Below are 6,136 nucleotides of genomic sequence, written 5' to 3'. Positions count from 1 at the left end.
TGACCTTGTGCTAGGCAATGTTTGAAACACTTTCACACTTTCATGGTTGCCTTGTGTAACTCAACAATAGCCCCATGAGCATTAGTACTATTATCCTTATTTTACAAATGAGGAAACTGAGTCATTGAGAGGTTATATAGTTCATTCCAAGTCATGCACTCAGGGTTGGGGAGGGTGAAAGAGAGAAGAGATATAGGCAAAAAGGATCAAGGTGTGGGGGGAGTTCTTGTTAATGGACCATTAATCTAAAATTTTTATTTTGAGGGTATTGGCTTCCTAATCCCTAGGCCTGGGGACACTTAGCCAGTGTGTATGTGTGGGATGCACAGCATGACCACTTTAATGAGGGTCAGAAAGGACAAGTAAGGTCAAGCCCATGACTCCCTAATAAAGTAGGGGACAAACGCCCCATTTTTCTGCTCATAGAACATTGGGGTGACCTCACACTTTACAGATGAGGAACCTGAGCCCAGAGGATCTAAACAGCTTGGCGAGGGCCCCACAGCAAGTACAAGCAGGGATTCAAACTCAGTTCTTCAGGATGCTAGCTTTGCCCACAATTCCCCAAGAACTGTGAGAATCCCCTCTTACCCAAGAACTAAGGCCCTGAGAGGCTAAGGCTCTAGATGAGGTCACGGTTGGCCAGAGTGTGTCTCTCTCCCTCCCACCCTGGCCCTTGGCCTCCTCCACATGGACCCGCCGCTCTCAGCACCCACGATGCCTAGCTTTTACCATGGCCATCCACACTGGGCGAAGAAGTAGGCCCTTGCAGCCACCTCCCATTTGGACAAGCAGGGGTCCTCACACATCGGCTGGCCCAGCTCATGCCCCACTTTCTCTGCCAGGCTCAGGAGAGGCAGGCAGAATCCAGGAGAGTGGATGAGGATTTAAATAACCTTTAATACCTGTGCATTGAAAAAAAAGAACATCCACACAGAGAAAATTAAACGAATGCGCTGCTCAAAAGACTTTGGTTGAGAAAGGCTCTTGATCAGATCTGGGAATGCAGCCAGGAAAAGATCATTTCTACAGTCCCGCTGGGAACGTAGACAATGACCCGGTTAGAGAAACCTTTGGGAGGGGCCTGTCCTGACTGTCTTTTCTGGAAGGGGCCCCCATCCCCCTTTTCTCCCAGAACCACATTATCTACACAGCTCTTTAGGACCTTTGATGGTTCTCTCTTAAGGACAGGGGGATGGTGCCCCAACTGGGACCTGGGTCAAACGAACCATGGTAGAGCCTCCCTGCGGCACCACTCAGCGACAGAAAGGAGAGGCCTGCTGACACATGCAATACTGATGCATCTCAAAAACAATATACTGAGTAGAAGCAGACAGTTTCAGAAGGACCCATAGCATATGATTCCATTTCTGTGGTATTCTGAAAAAGGCAAAGCTACAGTGAGAGCCATGTGGCCAGGGCCGTGGCAGGTGGGGGGAGCATCAGCAGCAAAGGGTTCTCAGGGAACTTTGGGGGATGAGGGAAATGCCCTATGTTTTGTGGGTGGTAGTCAAGCTTTGTCAAAACTTGTCAAACTGTGTTAAATAGGTTAGTTTTACTGTATGTGAATTATACCTTAGTACAGCTGATTGAAGTTGACTGAAAAAGGAAGGGAGGAACAGAGGGAGGGAGGAAGAAAGGCAGGCAGCAGCCACTGGCTATAGCTGGGTCCCCATCCCTGCCTTCATGGTGGTCTGGGAGGGACCTTCGGCGTCCTTCTGGGGAGGAGGAGTCCTGCAGGAAGCCCTTGCCAGGCCTAGTGCCCCACTTGTGCGTGAATGAGTGAGCAAACCAGAGATAGCTCCATGAGGACTCTGACCACAGCTTGCACGGAACAGTGGATAGCGGGTCCCTGGCCTCTGCTGAGCTGGCTGCCTGGCAGAGGCTGCCCTGCCTGGGCTCCCAAGGACTGCCTGCTTCCTTCACCCACAAACCCTGCTGAGCCCCTCCTGGGTGCCAGACCCTGGTGCAGGTGCTGGGGACAGGACCCTTCCTTGGAGGCACTCACGCTGGCGAGGCCAAGCCAGCTGCAGACAGTTTTGTCTGGTGAGACAGAGGGAATCCCCTGGCTTTGTAACCCCGAGGATGGGCTGACCCTAATAGGAGGTCAGAAAGCCTTCCTGGCAGAGGTGACATTCAGGCTAAGCTGGGACAGGAGCAAGAAAGAATTAGCTGGTGAGAAGCCAGGGAACGTCATGAACCAGGGCAGGCAGGACGCAGACTGGAACTGGCGGGGGGTGGGGGTGGGGCAGTGACTGGTTCTTTCAGGAGAGGACCGATGAGGCTGCTGGCAAGGGCCCTCTTGGACTTTGGACTCTGCTGAGGGGATGGCGAGGCCCTAGAAAGGCATTAGATTTTCACTGGCAGGGAACATTTAAGATGTGTGTGGCTCTTACTGGTATGTGAACACTGTCTCAAGTGACATACGCAAAAGCACTTTGTGACTTATGTACAACAATGGTGACACCCGAGACAGCCTGTGAAGCCAGTGAGTGTGTGAACCCTATCTCATGGGTGGGCACATAATGAAGAGGTTTTCCCAGAGTTCCAATCATGCTGCGGTGTGCGCAGGCTAGAGCCTGGCACCCTGTTGGCTTCCTCTTCACCCTCTCTGGTAAAGAGGGAAAGGAGAAAATGTCACTCACATATTTCTGTGTTCAGCAGTTGCGTGCCATCAGAGACTGCAGAGCCTGAACCTTCTTCCTTGGGTGCCACCTGCGCATGTCCAGGAGGAACCTCTGTCCATGCAGCAGAGGCCTGAGCTCGGCTGGACGCCATTTGTGGCTAAGGCCAGCAGGGGGCACCCCAGCACTGATGACTTCTTTGAACTCCACCAAAAGGATCACCCAGGAATTGTGTCCTTCAAACTATTCGGAATGAATGTCCCTGCTCTTCTTCTTCCCCAAACTCAGATGGTCAGCTGTCCTCAGACAAGGACTTCACACAAGCCCTTCTATGCCTGACACAACCAGGCCCTTTGGAGGGAGAGGTCCTTGAAGAGCCCTCACCAGGAGAAGCTTTTTCCAAGATAACGGGTCCCATTTATCAAGGAAGGGGGATGGATATCATACGATGAGGCCTTGGGGGATGCAGATTGGAAGAGTTTCCCAAGGGCCCCTACTAGGACTCACTGAAGCCATTTCTTGGAGCCCACTTAACCTCTTCCCTCATTAGGCCCCTCACTCTCAGGGGTCTGCACAGCAGGAGGGGTGTCGAATCTTGGGACACTACTCCCAGGACACCCGCACCAGGCAGGCTTGTCTCTGACCCAAGGCCAAGGGTTTGGTCAGGTTCATCCTGCAATCAGTTCCAAAGTTAGCCCAGAACTGCCCTGGGGTGGCAGAGTACTGCAGGGCAGGAGAGAGGTCTTTGTTATTTCAGGGCAAGAGCAGGCAGCTGTGCTGAGGAGCATGCAGTGCACTGTGCAGATAAGCCTCAAACAAGCAGAATTCAGTGCTCTAATTAAGTGCTACATGCAACAAAGTTAATCCCACACCTACTTACAGACACGTGCAATGGCAATTGTGCAGCATGGTAATTGGGCAGCAATAGAAACTGTGTTGTGTAAATGACTATAATTAATACTGCTTTTGCTCAGCAAACCTTTTTACAGCTTCCTGCCTCTGCTAGTGCTTTCCTAAGGCAGGGTTCATGGTTTCTCATGACCAGTTTTGCATCCATCCAAGTCCTCCTGACTGAGTGATTTTCTCTGCAGTGTCTTCCTTCCCCCATTTGCAGTTCATGTGGTTTAGATGGTGCTGACCCCACGCCCAGCCTCAGGAGTGAGTATGTTACCCCAACATGCCCAATCAGAACACTGCACCCATCTGTACCCCAGTGACTAGTTTAGGAGTGGGCATGTAGTCCCATCACAATCAGTGAAACTCATCTCTTGGACGCTGGTTAGATCTATAGGGAAGAAAGGAATCTCTCTTTCTGCTAGCTTTGATGTGGGAAAAGAGAAACTAATCCAAGTTATGCTGACTGGGTCGGGGAGGAGGGGGTGGGAAGCAGACAGACCAGGAACAGAGAGACCAGGTTCCATTGACATTGTTTGGTCTCCTGGATCCAGCCATGCCTAAAGCCATACTGAACTTTATAGTTGTGTAAGCCAATAAATTCAATTTCTTGTGCTTAAGCCAACATGAACTAGGTGTGTGTTGCTTGCAACTAAAAATCTGTCTGCCTTAGGGAAGTTTAAGACCAAAGGAAGATAGGTGGAGAATGAGAGGGAACCAGTCAGATTATGGGGCCTGAACTTGGACAGGTACTAACTAAGGAGAGCAAGAAGTGGACAGAACCAAGAAGAACTTAGCATGCCTCATCAGTGGGACTGCCTGAATGACTACATTTGTTGTGATAGGGAGAGAGCAAAGTGAGAATGAGCCAGGGGGCCAGGGTCATGTTATTGCTAAAATCTAAAACAAGCGGAGACCAGCCTTGAAAATTCCCTGAGCGGACAAAACCAGTTTAGTCATACAAGCAAAGATTAATTTAGTTTACTTTGGAAGGCTAATTTGATCTGGATTATGTCTTATTTATGCCTCTGGAAATCATAAGCAATATTCGAACTATTTCCCAAGGATGATATGAGGTAACCACTGATCAAATCCCTAAAATTTTAGAGAATGCTAATGTTATCACCAATCACTGTGAAGAATAGAGTCTCTGCTTTCTCACTATTGTGTATAAGCTGCTTTATAACAATATACCCCTAAGCCTCATTCCATGTTTTGGTTTGAGTTCTCCCAGTTTACAAACTGTCTGTTTTGGTGGTTGCATAATACATTTTTTCTAATTACAACTTCAGTGATTCATTGGTTTTACTTTGGCTATTTCTGAGCCTTCAACTACACTCGCCAGGGCAGAGAGAATGAGGAGGAGCAAGCATGTAGGAAGGCACCAGCTTCTACTTTGCAAATGGGCAGTTTGAGAGCCTGTGGGCATGCAGGCACTTGTCCAGTGGGCTGCTGGCTCTGTGGGTCTGAGAAGGCTCCCTGGTGGTCAGCAGAGGAGAGCATCTGGGGGAAGCATCTGGAAGCCTTGAGAGTGGAGACATTGCCAGGGAGATGGAAAAGGAAGACAGTGGACCTGGGGCTGGGCGCCTATGTTAAGGGAGGAAAGGGGTTTGGAGACGACAACCAGGGACCCCGACAGTATCCCCCCATTAACCTGGCTGCCACCAGGGCAGGGACAACATCCACCAGTGTATCCTCAGCAACGACTCATGCCTGGTGCTTGAAGGGGGCCCAGGAACTGCTGGATGAATGAACGAGTGAAAGAGGAAAGAACAGCAGGACTAGTGGACTGCAGATAGAAATTTGATCCAATTTCTTACAATAAAAAAAATAAATTGAGACATTAGGACACCAGGTTGGCTAGTTCCTTGGGATGGGCACTCTTGTCTAGCACCTCTGAGAGGGCCTGTCTCCTCTAATTTCTGGGCCAGTGTCCTCCCCCACTCCCCTGTCTCCCTTCTGCTATCTCGAGTCACTGCCAGGAAGGAGCTGGCAGGGAAACAGCCCACTCGCTTTTGTTTTCCTTTTCAAGAGCTTGGTCTTCCCTTAATGTAGGTGCCCCTTGGCACCTGGTCCCTGTTCTTCTGTCCTCCTCTCCCCTCTCCCTGGAAACGTCTCCAGACACTCCCTTCTGCTGACCACCATGCTGCCAGCTCAGGCCAGAGCCCTGTGACCCTCATCCATTCATGGTCAGCAGCCCACTGGACAAGTGCCCGGATGCCCATGGGCACCCAAACTGTATGTTTGCAAAGTGGAAGCTGGTATCTTCCCAGGTGCCCTCTCCTCCTCATACTCTGCCTTGGTGAACAGTGTGACCCTGGCCCCCGGCTCTTCCTCAGTCTAGTATCTTTGTCCCCACCCTTTGGCCCCCCACCCACACCCTCACCCAAATCCACTCACTCACCCAGTCCCTTTGATGCTGTTGCTAAATTTTTCCTGATCTACCTACTTTGCTCTTCCTCAGTCCCTGTCTGCCCTCAGGCCTGTGAAACCAGCTGGTTCACACTTACTCTTCACTTTTCCTCCTTTGACCCCCCCAAGCTCCCCTGATGACACTGCAGGTGGGAACCAGGAACCAGCTTTGCCCCACACCCACACCCATCCTTGGACTGCAGGGT

The sequence above is a fragment of the Manis pentadactyla genome, chromosome 4, assembly GCF_030020395.1.
Source record: "Manis pentadactyla isolate mManPen7 chromosome 4, mManPen7.hap1, whole genome shotgun sequence".
Taxonomy (NCBI): domain Eukaryota; kingdom Metazoa; phylum Chordata; class Mammalia; order Pholidota; family Manidae; genus Manis; species Manis pentadactyla.
This window is presented reverse-complemented; position numbering follows the sequence as displayed.